This window comes from Peromyscus maniculatus, chromosome 18 (assembly GCF_049852395.1).
Source record: "Peromyscus maniculatus bairdii isolate BWxNUB_F1_BW_parent chromosome 18, HU_Pman_BW_mat_3.1, whole genome shotgun sequence".
In the NCBI taxonomy this organism is placed as follows: Eukaryota; Metazoa; Chordata; class Mammalia; order Rodentia; family Cricetidae; genus Peromyscus; species Peromyscus maniculatus.
Window position 1 is genome coordinate 16,096,316 of NC_134869.1, and position 19,320 is coordinate 16,115,635.

At 43.0% G+C, this 19,320-nt stretch overlaps 1 protein-coding gene across 17 annotated transcripts in view; it reads left to right on the forward strand.

The window, feature by feature from the left end:
* Anks1b (ankyrin repeat and sterile alpha motif domain containing 1B) overlaps positions 1-19,320 on the forward strand; it is a 1,025,752-nt gene that overhangs the window by 882,251 nt on the left and 124,181 nt on the right. The gene's annotated exons all lie outside the window — the stretch shown is intronic.

A 19,320-nucleotide genomic window follows, 5' to 3' on the forward strand; every position in this document is an offset into this window, starting at 1 on the left:
GTAAAATGCATCTGAACGTTGGCACGAGTTAGCAAAAGACCCAGGCTCTCCTCTGTGGTAGTCTTTAATTAGGAAAGGTTTTCCCTGGAAGTTCCCAGCCTTATGGGAGAGAGAAGTGATTGGAAAAAACCCCGCGGTTCCTTCCCAAGCTCGTGCTTAGTACTCGGCAGATGAGATTGTGCCATGAGATTCCAGTAGTGTCTGGGTTATTTGAGTCCATAGTGTTGACGGTTCTGTGACAAAATAGTCTGCAGTGACTAGTGCTGGCGTTTTGCCACCGTAAGGGCTTTCTTCTGAAGTGTTCGGTTCTGTCTCGTCAGTCCTGGTCCTGGGTACCGCTCCGTGTGATGGCAGTTATCCTCTTGGGCTGAGATGTGGGCAAAAGGAGTTAAGACGTGCAAATGGCATTAAAATTAGATGCGTGCTAACTGGTGGTCTGGGTGAGGATGTCGTACAGAAACATTGTTACAGTTTAAAAGAAACAAAAACCAGCCCAACTTAACAATGGGGGGGGGGGGGACACACCATGAAATCCGGGATCAGATCCCTGTTGGAAGATGAGAACCTCATCCTGCATCTGCTAATTGCCGAACTTAATTTCACTGCCTTGGTTTTCTTTGCTTGGTGGACCTTTGTGCTTTCACAATGTGATCTTTTTTTTTCTTCTTTCTAATTACTGACAACAGTGACCATAGATTTGCCACATACTGCTACATTCCTCTAATGGAGACCAGAGGGAGTACAGTGATTGGCCTCTATCTGCAGATAAAATTGACATTAAGACAGTTTCAGAATATAGATACAGTATGGTACAACATTGAATAAGACATATGGAGTAACATTCCCCCCCCCCAAGACAATGAGTGTACTCATTTGTCAGCATTCTAAAATAACCTCTGAGCAGGTAGGTATTAACGGTCTCCAAGTTTGCAGGTTTCACCAAATTTGTATACATTGTATCAACCAACTTCTAGTGGTATCTCTTGTCTGTTTCCTGCTTGTGATACGTTTGATGAGAAACGCTGAGAACTGCTTTCCTTAAGGTGGTATTTGCTTTAAGTTCTCTGTATTCTGATAGAGGATAACTAGCAGCCGGGTGCCAGAGCACACAGGAAAGGCAGTGACAATGTTGCCATCTGACTGCAGATGCTCACAGGTGTCTTCCCGCCTAGTATCAAGCCTTTCTCATTGCACCTTTCATTGAGGACTTAATTTCAAGCCCCATTCATTCAGAATCATGTTTATCCCTTCTCTTTATGAACGACAGACACATTCAGTAAATATTAAATTGGAATTATGTGTTTTGGGCACTGATACAATCTGCGGGAACACCAGGTAGAGTTTATTGATGTCCTCGTTTCTGAGCAGATGTTGGTGTCAACGTACGTAGTAGGAAGATCCATGATGCCAGTAGCTGTCCTGGGAGGACTGAGCAATTAGCAAAATTAAATAGGAGATCTGCTTGATTAAAATCATTAATGATCGTGAGTAAAACATTTGTCTCTCCGTAAGTGTTTCCTTTTCCTGCACATGGGCTTTTAGAGCAGTGAGTGAGCAGGGGCATTTACAAGTGCCACTACCAAGTCTCAGGTCTTTCTTGGGCCACCAGTAATGAACAAACACTTGCACAGAATCCAGACGTAACATGGTCTACCTGGTTTTTGTTCCCCTTCCATGGGCAGAGTACAGTAACAAAGCATAAATGTTTGCTGTTAAATTTAATTGCAGTGGGCATCAGTAAGGACACTTTGAAAAAAAAATTGTTACATGGACATTGCTTTGAGTGAAAGTGTACTCAGCTGTAATATCTTGACTCTTGTATTAATATCTGGTTTTTGAAAATGGTTGTTTTCAAAGTGCAGTATTGTCGATATTTAATAAGTTGCTTGAGAAAGAACATTTACATACGTGCATCCATCCTCCCATATAACTGTCAATAACATATTGTTCCAGAAATCTTTTTATGCAGATCTAATTTTCATGTAAAAATTAACCTTTCTTATAATTCTCCTGTGAGATGTAAGCCACTGCTAATCATCTGGCTTTTGCTTTCTTCTCATGAAATCATGAGCATTTTCTTTCTGTCTGTCTTTCTTTTTTTAGATGCCAAAATATGATTAAGCTGAGTCATGCCTTTTAAAAATTGTGAGAGTCTATTGGCTTGTTTAGATGAGAATCTGAAATTAGTTCTCAAAAAAAAAAAGTATGTCTGACAGATCTCTCGACTTTTATATTTACTGAACTTGGTGGCTTTCTCGTGTTAGAACTGGAGGAATTGCAGAATACCCAAGCAAAATTTGAGGTAGAAGAAGCAGAAGTGAGTGTTCTCATCTCCTCAGTCACTAAAGAATTTTATAACACTTTTAACAGAATTGTTATTTTAATGAGTGTTAAGAATGCCTCCTCTTTGAGTCTGGAAACAGTGTAACTCAGCTGAGGCTGCTGATCCCGGATGATGAACTATAAGAATCCACTCTGAAAATTGGAAACTGCTCTGGGATTCTCCTAGACACCCAAGGGAGCTACATTCGGTCATCTCTGGGACTTAGAGAAAATGTTGGAATTGTTAGTTTCCCCCAGCACAATTTGGCCATACTTCTAGGCGAGTCTCATGCCTATCGATAGCTCCATTAGTATTGGATGGGGCTAGGCTGTGTGGCCGTTTAAAAACCAAGCCTTTTTATTGGCCGTAGAAAATTATGTTTCGGGAATATTTAAAAGCATGTTTCAGAATACTTCTTTCATAACTGTATGTTATGACTCCTTTTGTTTTGAGTACGGCTTGAGAATGACTTGCATACAGTCGTAGCTGTGACAGACGGTGTGTTTGTGCTACTTCCCCTCTCCTTAGAAATCAGTAGTGTGTCATAGTTATTGTCTAGAAATACAAAATTTAACTAAAGACTGGAGAGATAGTTACGGACATTGGCTGCTCTTTCAGAGAACCTGAGTTTGGTTCCCAGCACTCATGTGGTGGCTTACAACCATCTCTAACTCTAATTCCGAGGGATTTAGCTCCCTCTTCTGGCCTCCAAGGGCACTTCATGCACATAGAATACTTTCATACATGGCAGCAAAATACTCATGCACATAAAATAAAAATAATGAAATCATAAAGATGTAACTATAAAAAAGTTCTTTCTCTGTCCACATTATTCGTTTACCCAGAATAGAAACCTGTGGACCATGAATAGTGTTTTTCAACTGTGGGTCCATTTTTGTATGTCTTAACTATTTTACTGTTTTTTTAAACACTCTAGCAGTCCTTCCAGAATGGGAGGCCCAGCTAGGCATTGTCTACCCAGTTTCTCCCAGAGGGTGGTTGGTTGGTACTCTTGATGTGAATGGTGCTATTTATTTCTCCATGCTGGTAGATTAGTCATAAAAGCTCATGCCAAACCAAATTTGGGACAAAAACCTCAAATTAGAAATACAGGGTCCCTCCCAGGTTTCCACGTTATTTACAAACTGGCTCTCCCTCCTTGTACCCACTCATAGCTACTCCAGTCAAGAGGCTGCTTGTCTGAGAAGACGGAATTTTCCAGTAGGTGGCAGGAAGAATTCTTCAGTCTTCCCTTGACCACACTTTGGCACTGGTTTCTCCCCTACACTCACCAGCCTTAGCTCAGGTAGCTCTTACATTGCACATCCCTCACCATGTCCCTGGCATTCTCCTGCCCCCTATAGCTGCACAGAGGCTTTCTCTTCTCCTTCCCACTTCCCATTTTCCACACAGTGACTCAAGACGTGATGGGAAACACTGGCTTGTGGTGCTAGGGATGACTCTGATAAAAGAACCAATGTGAAGTTACACCCAGTTAAAAACAAAACAGAACCAGGAACTTCTATAGTCCTTTAAGATGCTCCAAAGTCTCCTTTAGAACATCCGCAAACGGCCTCACCAATATGAAAGATGAGGAATAATTAACCAATATGAAAGATGAGGAATAATTATAATGTGTTCATGCAAGCTGATCCATTCCTTTGAGACTCTGTTTTTCCCAGTTGTGATTCATCATGTTGATTTTTTTTTCTAGTATTTTGTTGCTGACATGCAGTATTGGAGCCTGGTAGTATGTGGGCCTGGTAGACTTGTGGGCTACATTTGATGGTTACTATTTGTTCTGGAGCTTACTTGAAAAAAAAAAAAAGTACAAGATAACCTTTCTTAGTACAGCCCTCCTCTTCAAGCTGAGGAGCAGTCCCTGTGTGTGTGCATACAGTTGAAAAGTTGTTAGTGAATGTATACTGTCTTCTAGACATTGTTCTTTAAGCGGGGGATATTATGCATAAGGCAAAGGTCCCTGTTTTTTAGAGCAAATGCTTGGCAGGGGAGGGTTGACGAAAAACAAGGAAATAAACAGATGGATGGAAAAAATAAAGGTGGTGATAAATGCCTGAAAGCCGAATAGTGAGATGAAGTGTTCTAGAGGGGTGTAGAGGGGAAGGGTACCCTGTTTAGAAAGCTCTTCAGAGATTGGCTGTGAGAGAGGGTCCCTTCAGAGTCCCGAGGAGCACCTGCTTAGACCTGGGGAGAGAGGACGAGGCCAAGGGACAGTTCACAATGCAGCCTTGCAGGGACCAAGTGCAGTGCGTTTGGGGATTGAGAGCGGTTCAGTGGGCTGGATCACGGTCCACTCAGTTCGGCCTGGCAGATCACGCCAGAGTCTGGTCTTTATCGCAGTGGGACAGACTTGAAAATGACAGAGGAGTAAATGATGAAGAAACTAACAGATGTTGAAGATAGAAATACGATCCAACGGGAAGGTACCTGGTGCAGAGACCCTTCTATGAGGTCCGGTGGTTCTCATCCACGTTCTGTGCCCTCCCCTTTCTAACCAAGTTCTTTGGTTCATCTCTTGGTTGCCTCAATTTCATCATTAACTGGTTTTTGTACCAATATCAAGGAACAATCATGGCTACTGCATTTCCGAGTTTGGTAGTTTTCTAACAGTCTGAGGATGTCTTACCCACGCTGTCATCAATGACTAATGGCGTGGCCAAGGGTGATATTTTCCTGCTGGGTTTTCTTTCTCTTGTAATTTTACAGCCATCATGCCATTTGGTTGAATGACAATTCACATCGACCTACACTCTGAGGGCGCCCTTTGTAAATGGTTGAGTATTCTGCCTGAGATCTAGAAGGTTCTCTGAGTGTGGCTCAGTGATATGGCTGGGGTGTCTAGATGATTAAATCTCTGTCACAGTCTGCAATACAACACTCTCTCCAAGCTTGGTGCTACTGTGATTGTATCTCGGAACATCTGTTTTAATCCAATCATATTGCTGCCTCCTTTGGGGGCATAATTATCCTTTCCTTATATCTGTAGCTCTTGCTCACTGGTTGCTCCTTTTTTGCCTAATCCTTCATCGTTTCCATCTCTAGTCACAGTATGTCAGTCCTTTTTTCTGTCGGCAGCCCAATTTTCAGAAGTGTCTTCCCTGATTCTGAATGTTTTTAAGTAGCTTATTGCTTCTAAAATCATACTGTTTTTTCCTTAACTTGTATCCTTGGGTCTGTAATATCCCTTTCACCTCATTCAAATGGTTTCATTCTTCTGTCTTTAAGGTTCTGGTTTTTTGACTGAAAACATTCTTCTGTGGTAGGAAGAATTGTGGAAGACTTTCCTTCCAAGTAGCTGCACACACTTCTTACGTGGGGTTGCCCTGCGCTTCACCCTTAATGCGCATGCGTATATTTTCCCTTCTTCCCTCCCTCTCTCTCCTCCCCTTCCTGCCTCTCTCCTCCCCACCCCCCTTCTCTTTCAGATGTTCACACATCTGTCTTGCTGTTGCTTTTGGTCTTGCTGGTGCTTGGGCAGCTTTGAGGAGACATAGTGTGAATAAATTCTCGGATCTCCCTGTCACCTCTTTGGGGAGCCCTATGGTCATAATTTCTTGCCTGTCTACTTGGCTGTCTTAGGAGGAAACTGCAGCCATGGCTCAGCTCGAGCTGTACTCAGCCCCAGTTTGACGCCCTGGGCTTCTCTTGGATTCTGTTGAACGCCTCTGTCATCAGCATTCATTTCTCCAGTTTGGGAGTGTGGGGGGAGATCACCAGGAGTATCTTTTTTTTTTTTTTTTTTTTAACTTAACTGAAGGTTCCTGAACCCAGGACTTCCTGGCTCTCCCCAGTGGAGTGGGCAGCCCTGGATTCTTCAGTTGCACTGACTGGGCTTTTTGCTTTTCCCCCCTCAAATGTTGTGTTTTCTGTTGCCCCTCAGTAGAGAGTAGAAACAGATAAAGATATTCACTGGGTGTGCTTCTCTCTAAACTTAGGATTATTAGTGAGAATTCTTTGAATCTTATTTATTCACCTCTCTAGGGAGTATGGACAGGGGTAAGGGGGAAAAAAACAGCCCTGTGCCTCTTTGTCTTGCTCTAGAACCTTCTGCCTCTGTCCTTCCCTGCTGATTTGTATGTTGGCTGTGTTTGATTATGCTCAGTTTACAGTCACTGTCTCTTTCCCTCTCTCCTTCTCTAGCCCCGCCTCCCTCCATCCCTGCTTCCTCTAATGCTTACCATTTTTATCATTCTTGATAGATAGCTAGGAAAGAAGGTTCTGTGGAGTAATCAGGTGATGTCATGCATTTTGGAGATGACGTCACAGGTCTTGCTGTTGGCTTGGTTTGAAAGCAAGGGAAAGGGCAGAGTTCCGGATGGGTCTTCAGTCTTTCACGGAGCAACAGAAAGGATGATAAGCAGACTAGGCTGCTGGTGGGAGGAAATCAAGACTTCTTGGTCAAGATTTAAGTTTGAGAAACTTAGAATTAATGTGAAAATGTCAAGCAGGTGGTTGGATCTACCAGTCATGAAATTCAGGAAAGTGCAGGAATGCTAGATATACATTTACACTAAAGCCCTGAACCCAGGGACCTGGGTGACAAATCTACATTGTTCAAAATATCTATTTTTATGGACTACTACTAGCCCTATGAATAAACTAGTCTTAATTCAGCAAATGTCTGAAATCTTTTAGTGAACCAGGTTAATGGTTGGTATGAATTAGCCAATGTTCCTTCTCACTTTAAAATTCAAGGTAATTTATCTTAAATGGTACGTATTCACCAAGAACTCTAAACAGGTCTTAATGGTGGTACTTACAAAAGCCAATAGAAATAGAAGCTCTATGGCTGAGTGAGGGTGAAGTATTAACCTGATAGGGCCCCGTTGTAAGGTAAACGGTGGAGATGCTGGGCCATTGGGGCCGCGTTGCACATCTCCTCCTTCAGGCTTTGCTCACACTATTTCAGATGCCATCCTTCGTCCAGCACTTCGAGGGGAACTACGGGACTATTCCTGCCCTTGTCTGGAAACCCTCTGGGGTTGGTACCTTTGTTCCGGTAGATGCACATCTGTGTTGTGTTTTCTACAGTACTGTCAGATATTTTGGGGCAGATGCACAACTTTTAGGACCATGCCATAATCTGCAAGTGCTTGGAACATAAAGAAGTATGTGGGGTTTTGTTTGTTTGTTTTGCTGTTGTTTTAAACGGCTGTTGTATTCATTCCAGCAAATGAAATTCAGACTGCTATATGTTAATTGAATAATTTTACTCAAATTTAAAAGCATTTTACTTTGTAAATTGAAGTGAAAAGCAGGGCTTGCTTCCCAGCTCTGTTGCTTTTCAGTGGGTGTGGCTTTTGGCTGTCATTTCCTACCAGTCCAGTGGCACTGTCCATATGTGTATTTCCACGGGTTACGAGCTGGAAGCCTGATGAGATAGGTTATATGGCATCCTTGCTTAAAAATAAGACACATGCCAGGCGGTGGTGGTGCATGCCTTTAATACCAGTACTCAGGAGGCAGAGGCAGGCAGATCTCTGTGAGTTCAAGGCCAGCCTGGTCTACAGAGTGAGATCCAGGAAAGGCTCCAAAGCTACACAGAGAAACCATGTTTCAAAAAAAACTAAATAAATAAATAACACACATATGTATAGCTGTGCCTGTAGACCCTGCACTTGAGAGGTAGAGACATAAGTAGAGTAGAGAGGTAGAGTTCATAAGTTCAAGATCAACCTGGGCTACATGACATGTTCTAGTTCAGCCTAGTGTGACCCTGTCTCAAGAAGTAATAACTAAGTAAATAAAGGTAAAAGGAAAATTTTACAACCATAAAAAACATTTCCATTGTTCCTAAATAAGAAGTAGGACACACGACTGTTTATCTTCAAGAAGACAGTGCTGGGGTTTGTTAATTTCTGCCGGCTCACAAAACCCGTACCCCAACTCAGATTATTTTTCCTTCTCCTGTTTATCAGTAAATCTGATTTATTTACCACACTCAGTCCAATACGTCTAATCAACAAGAGTAAGCTTGATAGTAATATAAGAGGAACTTAAAAACCAATGAAAAGCGTGTGCAAGATTCAGTGCTTCCTCTGGCTTAGCCCCTTAATTATACTTTTGGGTATCAGTTCCATGCAGTATTTTAAAGATCGTTTTCTCCGAGACAGGCTCTCACTGTGTAGCCCTGTCTGACCTGAAACTTAGCCTGTAGAGCAGACCCGGCTTCAAACTCACAGACATTCTCCTGCCTCTGCCTCCTGAGTGCTGGGAATAAAGATGTGTGCTGCCATGCCAGGCCTTGAAAAGCATTTCTAAGTTGTGTCTCTGTGCGGTCAATGAATATAAATAGAGCATCACGTATCCTGCCCACATGGAGCGTCACAAAGGTGTTTGGGGTGCCTTTGAAGTCAAGTCCAGCACTGCCTGCCCACAGAACAATCTCTTCTCGGTGCAGAGCATTTTCTTCCTCATGTATCACAAACCTGAAGTAGATTGGGACTGCAGGACTGTGTGTAGATGAATTTTGGATCTCGGAAGTCCTGTAACTAACTCCTAGTGTTCTTTTGGAGAAAAATTTAGAATCCAGATTTTGAGCAAAATAGGAACAGAACTTAGGTCAGCCATTGAGTCAGATCCTTTTGATGTTACCGTTTTAATACATTAAGCTCTTACATGAAATGTAAGGATTTGGGATCCCTTACAGTGAACGAATTGCAATTGCATTTTTACATAAGCAAACGTCATGTTTTCACTAGAAATCAGCTTGTTGGTTGTTGGAGGTCCCTCTGTCCATGAAACAGTGAGGATGAGAAATCAGTCATGATGGTGCGTGAGTCTCGTACAGAAAACAGCACATTGTTGTCTGTGGCCCGTTCAAATCCTAAATCTAAATATTAACAGTTTTCCTTGACTCCTGCTGTTTTAAAAACATAAGCCATAGATGGAGCTGACTTCTTATAATCAGCATTAGTATATATACCCTGGCTTAATTAACATCTTCATGGGCAGTTTTATGACAGTTCTACCTGAAGGGGGGGGGGCAGGGTTTCACAGTATATAGCAGTTACTTTCCCAGTTGCTAGGTAACGAGGCAGATCTCTATAGCTTTTTCTGAACACGAAGCAGATGATTTCTCAGTGACAATTATTTATATCCAATATTAAAGTATGCCATATTGATAATGATTCAACAGACCACACGCGTATTTATTGTGCACTTAGGGGAAAGTGTGTGGTAATTCACATAGCTAGCGTGGTTCTAATCTTTTCCAAAAGTGATTATTAATCTTTGCCACCAAGAATGATCATTTTTTTTCCTTGCACAGCAGCCACGGCTAGATTGTTTATTTGATCATCCTTCCAGCTGGCTGACCACAATCAGAGGCCCCCCCCATACCTGTGCCGCACACAGAACGGCCCCTCTGGGGGAGAGAGATGGTCGGTCGGTCTGCCGTACCATCCACTCAGGTGTCGGCAAGTTGTTTGAATGTCTTCAAAAATCAGTGTCATTTTGCGTATCACTCGTCATTGCCAGTAGCATGATTACCCAGAGACCATAGCTGACACCTGGAGGTTGCCGGTGGTTTCGGAGACATGCTTTAAAGGCATCGACAGAATGTATTGGCTTCCCGCACCCGCACCCCCCACCCACCCACCCACTCCCCCACCCCGTTGGTATAGAGCTGAGAAATCATAGCAACACAGCACAGTTATATAATCAGTGGTGCTGTCTTGTGTGAGGTCTTCTTAACAAAAGTCTCCATTGAAGAGAAGATCTGCCACTTAAATTACAATCAGTGGATTTCTATAAAAATGAAGGAAAACTCTCTTCCACTGGTTCCTGATTTTTCTCCTTAATATTTCTTTGGATGTCAAAGATTGCTTGGCTTCGATGCTTCGTGGATGGAAGGAATCATGTGGAATACTTCAGATTCATTTTCTGCCTATCACTTATGCTGCTTAGGTTCATACAGGATAGAATTTACATGCTGGATTAAAGTACTTTCTCACCGTCTTTTTATATTTATATATATATGTGTATATATTATATATATATATATATATATATATATATATATATATATATATATAGTCAAAGCAGTGTCTTGTGTTATAGTGTAAAAGATATCTGTTGACCCTTGCCCTTTTGAAGCCTGTCTGAAATTAGTCTGTCATCCATGGTTTAATTATATATTGTGATACAATCCCTTTTTTAAACATAAGAAATATCACAATATGTAATATTAGCATTCAAGTTAGTCTTTAAAAGATTTTGCTTATGGGACAATCACTTAAAAAAAAAGGATGGAAAGTATTTGTTCAGATGCTGTTTTAGTGATAACCAGAAAGAATGTGTGCTGGAGAATCAGAAATAAAAAGAAAGAAAAAAAACCAGACAAGTTCTTACCCATCTGTTGGGTGAACTTGAGCTAACCCTGCAATTATAAGTCAGCACACCAGAACACTAGCTTATGTAGAAAATAGTTTAATATGGAAATTTTAATTTTAATAATACTTACTAATTAAGTACCTACAGTCAATAAAATCCAGATCTTTCTGCTTGGGAAGCTGTAAGTGCCACCCACAATGACTGACTGCTTCTGATTTCTGTGGCCTTGGGTAAAGCACAGGAAAGGCGTGTATCTTCTTGGATATGGACTGTGAGAGGGTGGCATATACAGAGCAGTTTAACAATAATCTGTGACTTTTGTGTCATGGGCTTAGTTATCAGTGTGGTGCTTAAATGCCAAGTGTGAAATGGAACTCTGCCTTCCCCTCCATCTTCCACGTTATTTGAATCACACGCAAGTTTTCCTTTATTTCAAAAAATGTGCTGCTATTCAAATCATTTTTTTTATAAATTATTAAAGAGCTTTTGAGGTACAGAATCAAAGTAGATATCTGTTTTCCAGTTCAGATAATTTTTCTTTTGTTATAATTTAGAGTATTGCAAGTCTTCACTCAGATCTTCTCCCCTCCTTCCCCCTCAGTAATTCAAGAGAAAACATTATTTATACGGAATTTTGTAGAATTTGGTCATTTTCTAAGGCTGGATACCCTTGTGCATTCCTGTTAAGGGTAATCTTCCTATCTATCTATTTACCTATCTTCCTTCCTTCCCTCCCTCCCTCTCCCTCTCCCCCTCCCCCACCTCCCTCCTTCCAAGGTAAGATCACAGTCTCACAATGACCACACTCATACAGAGTTGCCTGAGACCCAGGAGGCTGGCTCTGAACTCACAAGCACCAATCCTGGCCCAGCCTCCCAAGTTGCTAGGATTACAGGCATGTGCTACATGCCTGGCCAAGGGTGATTTCTATTTCTCTTCCCAGCTGGGTTATCATTACCAAACACTAGCTCTTGGTAACTGCTGGCTTCCTTTGTATTGGCATTCTTCTCTTAGCTGCTTTATATCAGAATGGGCTTTCAGCAGCCTGTGTATCTTTGCTGTTGGCCACGCTATTGTATTTTATTTTTAAAGTTTATTTATTTATTATGTATACAGGCTTTTGATTATGTGTGCAGGATTTTGCCTGCATGTATGCCTGCAGGCCAGAAGAGGGCGCCAGATCTCATTACAGATGGTTGTGAGCCTCCATGTGGTTGCTGGGAATTGAACTCAGGACCTCTGGAAGAGCAGCCAGATGCTCTTAACCACTGAGCCATATCTCCAGCTCCGGCCACGTTATTTTAATTGATTTTCTTTATAACAGGACCATTTTACTTTCCCTTTTGTCTATTAATTTTCATTTTATTTTTAAAAATGATTTCCTTCATGTTTTGAGATTATAATTACATCATTTTCCCCTTATCTTTCATCCCTCCAAACCCTTCCTTCTACATCTTCTTGCTATCTTTCAAATTCACGGCCTCTCTTTTCACTGATTTTTGTTACACACACACACACACACACACACACTCTCGCACGTGCACACACACGCATACGCACACGCACATGCACATGCACATGCACACATACACACACCATACATAAATACAACCTGCCCACTCTGTATAATGTTACTTGCATGATATTTGGGGGCTAACCATTGTTATTGGGTAACCAATTGGTGTACTCTTCCTGGAAGAAGACTGTTTCTCCAGCTCTCGGCATCCCTTAGTTGCCTGTAGCTCTTTGTGTAGGGTTGAGGCCTCCTGGCTCCCCCATCCATCCACATCAGCATCTCTCTTGTTATTCCTGTTCCCTCAAGTTCCTGCAGTCATGTTGGCAATGCAGCCGTATTGGTAATACCTCATGGATTGTTTTCAATTTTTTAAGGGTGGTCTTCTTTTCTCTCTTGGTCCCTGAGCCTATCTCTGATAAAGAAGCTAGAGAGTTCCAAATACAAGGTGTTTTTGTCTCACGTTGAGACTCTCACAATAATAAGGGCTCTATGGTCAAAGAAAAGAAAACATCTGAGTTTGATTCATGGCCATCAGAAGGTCAGCCTCTCAGGCATATGAAGGCCACGTTCTGCAGAGCATTGACAAAAGTTGCTTTTTTGTGTTAGTAACATGTATTTTAACCACGTTTTCATGGCAAATAAAAGAGAAGACCAGGGCATGTCAGTATACACTTTCCTTTTGTCTGGTCAGGCATCATGACAATCTTGGCTGGCGGTGAGAGGAATATTAAATAATAATTTTAAGAGTAAATGACATTTCAGATTGAAAAAGAATGTGGGGGGAGGGGATAGGAAGGTTTTGAGAGAGCTTATTTGTCTAATATTTAAAGCTTAAGCATAACTTTCTATACGATGTGATATTTTATTTGAATATTATTTGTATGCCGTTTGTTCTCAGAAGACCCGCAGGTATTATGAAGGAATCTTCAACAAAGATTTCTCAAATGCCACAAAAACATAAGAGAATGAGGAATAGAAATTGGAGGTGGGAGGAGAAGCAAGGAGCTAGATAAAGAACAAACTGAAAGGTTACGTTCTGAAAAGCATGTCAACAGAACGCTGGTACACGGTGCTGTGCGTCTGCAGAAGGAGGAACAGCGAGGCTCCCTCAGCAGCCTTTCAGAAGTGCTCAGCTCCATTCCTGAGCAGAACTTTTCCAAGACTTGTCTTGCTCATCCATAAGACGGTGTCTATGGATGTCTACCTTACACTTATTCTGAGAACTAATAACCAATAGGTGGATAGACAGCTCTCTGACACGTAGTAGGTGCTCAAAAAAAAAAAAAAAAAAAAAAAAAAAAACACCAGGAAGGGCTAGCAAGATGGCTCAACAGGTTAAGTTAAGGCACTTGCCACGAAGCCTGAAGACCTGAGTTCAAGCCCCAGCACTCACATGATGGAGGGAGACAAATGACTCCCATAAGTTGTCCTCAGACCTCCACACACACACACATCAGGGCATGGGTGTCCATACACACACACACACACACACACACACACACACACACGCACGCACGCACGCACGCACGCACGCACACACGCACGCATATACACAAAACAAATAAATAAATAAATGTATGTCTTAAAGTTTTTAAACACTATTATTTTAGAAGGGTCCCTATCTATCACAGGCCTCCTTTCTTCCGTACTTCCCAAAGGTCAACACATCCCCCAGTTTAAGACCATATGGATCTGCAAAATTACAGTCACAGCTAACAGTTAATATCTGAAGCAAGCCGAGAGTGGCTGAATACTGTGTCACAACACCAGCGGATGCTACTCTCAGATGCTGTGTGGGGCCATGGCCTGTTCATTAGAACTGCCTTCTTATTCTCTGCATTTAAGAAGCTTAAAAATGACCACATTGATATTTTGTTTTGTTTTAAATCCTTAGATTCTCAAAGTCTTCTTGCGTGCTAGCTAGATTTCTGCCAATTTGACACAAGCTAGAGTCATCTGAGAGGAGGGAGCTGCAGTTGAGAACTGCCTTCATAAGATCAGCCCGTAGTCAAAACTGTAGAGCATTTTCTTGATTCGTGATGGATGTGAAAGGGCCCAGCTCTCTGTGGGCAATGCAATCTCTGGGAAGGTGGTCCGAAGCTGTATAAGAAAACAAGCTGAACAAGCCAAGAGGAGCAAGCCAGAAAGCAGCACTCCCCCATGGCCTCTGCTTTAATTCCTGCCTTCGGTTCCTGCCTTCGGTTCCTGCCTTCGGTTCCTGCCTTCGGTTCCTGCCCCAACTTCCCTTCACCCTGGACTACAGCTGTAAGCTGATACAAATCCCTTCGTCCCCAAGTTGCTTTTGGCCATAGTGTTCTACCACAGCAACAGAATCCCTACAACACCATATATTAAAGAGTCAGGGAGCAGAATGGCACAGATTATGGATTTATTGACTGGGGCAATCATGCAAGCCATTTCTGGAAAGGGGCATTCTGGCCAACAGTAGAGTTAGTTGAGGAATGAAGTTAGTGTTTGCCACACCAATTATGGCATCATCATACCTCTGTCCTCAACTTTGTTCACTGAAATGATTACATTCACTTGTTTTTTTTTTTCTTATTATTTTTTTAATAAGTTCTGAAAAAAAGTTTCAGAAGTTTGGATGCCTGCAGCTCTTCTTCCTCTCTTCCTGCCCTCCTGCCCTCCCGTCTTTCTGAATCCTAATCATATACATGCACTATGGCTGCACCCATGTTACACATTAGGTTGCAGCACCAGGCAAGTCAGGACACCCCCTCCAGGGGCCTCCTCGATAGAAGATAAGCAGATGTGTGGCCACTGGTTATCATAGAATTTGCTGTCTGCAGAGCACTGGATGGCCCTTTTTTTATTTCAGGCAATAGGTCTTAAGTATTCAAAAGAAGGATGAGATATCAGACTACCCAGAAAAAGGGTTTTCCATCTTTTATGACTAAAACAACTCTTCTTCATACACAAGCCATGCATTTCCGTTATAGGAAATAGAAAGGAAAAAGAATTATTTGTATTCTGCTGTCAGGCAACATATTAAGAAGCACCCTTTTGTTCAATGTTCAGAGTGCCTGAAGCCCGCCTGTAATTTCTCATACTATGAGCTGTTAGGTTTAAATATTTTGGTGGTGCATCTTCTCAACAGGCTTGCAGATACTTCCAAGGAATTCTCAACCAAGGTTTCTCACATGCCACAAAAACAGAAAAAATAGCAATTGAAACGGGAGATGGGGAGAAAAAAATTACATGTGTACGTATTTATACTTTATAGTGTATGAAATAAATACTGCCTATAGTGCATGAAATAAATACTTCGAATAGTGTATGAAATAAATACTGCCTATATGAGTAAGTCATATAGACTGGAGCCATTTTGAAGAAAGGAATGAAGAATGAGTGACAGTTTAATCCCCCTGGCCTACTGGAAGGTATTTAGAGACAGGTAGGGTCTTCTGTACCTTGGTGCTTCCAATGATCCCAGGTTAGAGAGTAAGAAATCAATATGTAATTAAATGGAGAAATTAGGCAGTTTTTTTTTCTCTCTCTCCTCTCAATATTGTAAGATAAAAAGGTTTGTTGCCGTTACCATGTCTGCTTCAGCCCTGGCCCCAGTGGCCACGTTACAGAACCTGCTGAAGTGGCTGTCAGCGGATGAATAAAGAAAACATAGTACGCGCGCGCACACACACACACACACACACACACACACACACACACACACACACACACACGGTGCATTTCTGTCTCACTGTAAACAGTGAGAGCCACAACCAGAGACCGTCGTATTAAGCCAAACAAGTCAGACACGTGAAGGCAGGTGTCACGTGTTCTCTCATTTGCAGGTCCTAGAATTCTTTGCAAATATGTAAAACTGTGAGGGGGGAGCAGAAAAGAGATGGGGGGGGGAAACTAGAGGAGAGTGGTGTGAGGGGAAAGGAATAAACATGGGGGGAACTGAGCAATTCCTAGAGGCTGTTTCCTTACCCATACCTGGAATCCTTTCCAAGCTGGAGCGGGTCCATGTCTTACAAACAAAATCAGTGACGCTTCCCTGTAGCTAGAGTTTTCCTGCCTTGCCCACAGTCAGGACAAATCTTTGTCACCCGCCAGTCCCACAGCCGCTCAGACCCAACCAAGTAAACACAGAGACTTATATTGCTTACAAACTGTATGGCCATGGCAGGCTTCTTGCTAACTGTTCTTCTAGCTTAAATTAATCCATTTCCATAAATCTATACCTTGCCACGTGGCTGGTGGCTTACCGGTGTCTTCACATGCTGCTGGTCATGGCGGCAGCTGGCAGTGTCTCTGCCTCAGCCTTCCGCTTCCCAGAATTCTCCTCTCTCTTTGTCCCACCTACTTCCTGCCTGGCCACTGGCCAATCAGTGATTTATTTATTGACCAATCAGAGCAATTTGACATACAGACCATCCCAGAGCACTTCCCCCAAACAAAACCACAGCTACAAATGCCAGTCCTTACAAGAGACCTGACGCCCCTGAGCTGTGACTGTTCATGCTTCTCAGGTATGGGTCGTTGAGAGAAAAGGAAGACATTCATTTGGACAACGTGCATTCCCCTGCTTCCCTGCCTGCAGTCGACGCCTTCTTTGGATTGATTTAAATGAAGCTTTACTAATGTTTCGCTCTCATCCCTGGCTTTGGGTCAACCAGATAGTGTTGGCAGTGGTGTGTTTGAAGAGATTTCCAGCCTCGTCAGAAGCCTTGGGTAATTAGAAACAAGGTGGCATTCGAGCTCCTCCTTGGGCAGAATTTGCATCGACACTGCCCTGTCTCAGAGACTTTGCTCCATTATCTCTTTAGTCACACGAGAGACTAGTTAGACTGTGGGTCACCTGCAATTCAGTGTCCTTGTGGCTTGCTTATCACTTAACTACGGAATGTTTTTATGAGTCACTCAGACCCTAACTGCCCCCCTTAGATTGCCTGTGTTGCTCTTCTGGTTAATTACATGTCATCTAATTGCATAATTTAGCTATATATGCATAGTGACCTGAAGCCAAGTGCTTCTCTTTATTGTGCAATTACTCTGAATAAACTCACAGTCAAAGTAGGGTTTAAATACATGATGCAAAATGCCACATCTAAAGGGTTGATTTTTCTTTTTACAACGCTTTGGTGAACATTCAAAAAGGATCTACAAATACCAAGTAACTGGTACCTATACCCTAAGATCACTGAAATATTGTTTTCTGTAATTGCTCTTTTTGCTTATTTAGCTAAAAAGTTTGATATCCTCGTAGTTATTAATTCCTATAAAGTGACTGATTTCTGCACCATTATGATCATCTTAGTTCCTCCTAGCGAAGTCTCGTCAAACAAAACCTTTCAGGCTTTGAGTAAGTGTTCTCTTCCATGTGAATTCAACAACTTCACACAGGATTTGAATTCTTAGTCTGGTCCAGGCATGATGCTAAGGATAGTCTCAGGACACAGTGTTATATAAGACCCGTTGTGTGGGAAGACTCAAGAAGGTAACAGACACCAGTGTACCTGTGCTCTACCCTGTGACCAAACCTGTGTGTCCATGCGCAAGTACCCTGGTGACAGTGAGCTGTGCAGAGGAGAGAGCTCGTGAGAGGCCTCTCAGCGGAGGTCCAAGTTAAGACATACACTCAAGAATGATCAAGATTTCACTGGGAAAACCTGAGGAAAAGATGAAGGAGGGGGTGAGCTTGAGTGAGAAAACAGCGCGTGCTGCCGCCAGGGAAGCTCACTGAGTGTGGTACCAGTGAGAGGCGCTGGTGGCGCAGTGAGATGCAGGTGAGAACTGAGACTTAGACCCCAGCCTCCCAGTCACAGGACACCATCCCAGAGGCTCAGTGGAAGTGTGGTGACATTGTGTTTGTCGCTGGGAAGAGCCAGTTCGGTTCTGTCCGCTTTCTTCCTCCTGTGCTGTTACTTATATTTAGTACAAGTCCCTCCTTTCGTTTTTATTATGTCGTATAAAGTTTGATCTAAGCCATAACACTCTCTGGGCCCAGGTGAACTACGGAAACAGAATTTAAGAACCACAGCCAGTTGTCTGTTGCGATAATAGCAGTCCCACGGTGCGTGTCCTAGCAAGGTGTGCGTAGCATCACCACCGTACTCCTCTGTCGGCCGTTTCCGTCTCTTGTGTGCCAGTCACAAATCCAGTCTCATTGTTGTCACAAGCCCAGCTTTGCCTTAGGAGCAGATGCAGTCCCTCGGTGAGTTAGTGGTCCAGATCAATCCATTCAGCATATACGCCAGGGTCTATTCCATGCCCCAGGCTGTCAACAGAGAGATGGAACACCTCATCCTTCTCTACTGTTTACAGACATGGAAACAGTTCTGTTAGAGGACGTTAACAGACAGGGCGGAGAAGGTGATGAAGCAGGAAGAAAGTACAGGGGACCAGGAAGGCTTCCGTCGGGATGTCTAGCTGTGTGGAGTCCTGGGAAAGAAGGAAGGAAGAGGGTTGGGGGACGTGTCCATGCGCGAGCGTCTAAACGGCAAAGCTGCGGAGAGCGGAGAGCGGGACGTGCTTCATGGCTGAATGGAAAAAGGGAGGAGGGAGCTGTGGAGATCAGAAGGGACCCAGTCTTCAAAGGCCTGCACCTGTGCCGTGGCCTTTTGAAGGGCACAGGAAACACCCGAGGGGGCCTAAACGCGGAGAATTTCTGTGGCCAGCTCCGCAGAAAGATTGTTGTGACAGCAGAGGAGCAGATTGAAAAGGGACAAGGTGGGGAGTATTTCCCTTTCACACTGGGATTGGACGGGACGCCAGTCAGGCCTGTCCCCAAGTTAGCATAAGTGGCATGGAGCCGTGGAGGGATCTGAGAGACAGGGAGACGGTGCCGCTTGAGCTTAGTGGCTCACGAGTGTGGCGATGAGCGAGGATGAAGACTAGGGAGAGCCATGAGATCCGAAGTTCACAGGTGATGATGGAGGTTTCCAGGGGACACCTCTTGGGTTATGTGGGTCTGAATGTCATGCTGCTGTCGCGGTAAGGGATGCTTATCCTCCTGAACTTCGTGTCCCGAATTCACACTCCTTTTTAAGCCCTGTGTAGCCTTGTGATTAAAAAAAAAAAAAAAAAAAAAAAACACCTCTCTTTCATACCATTTTTCCTTCAAATCCCGTAAGGCTGTATAAATGGAAGTGTCCTT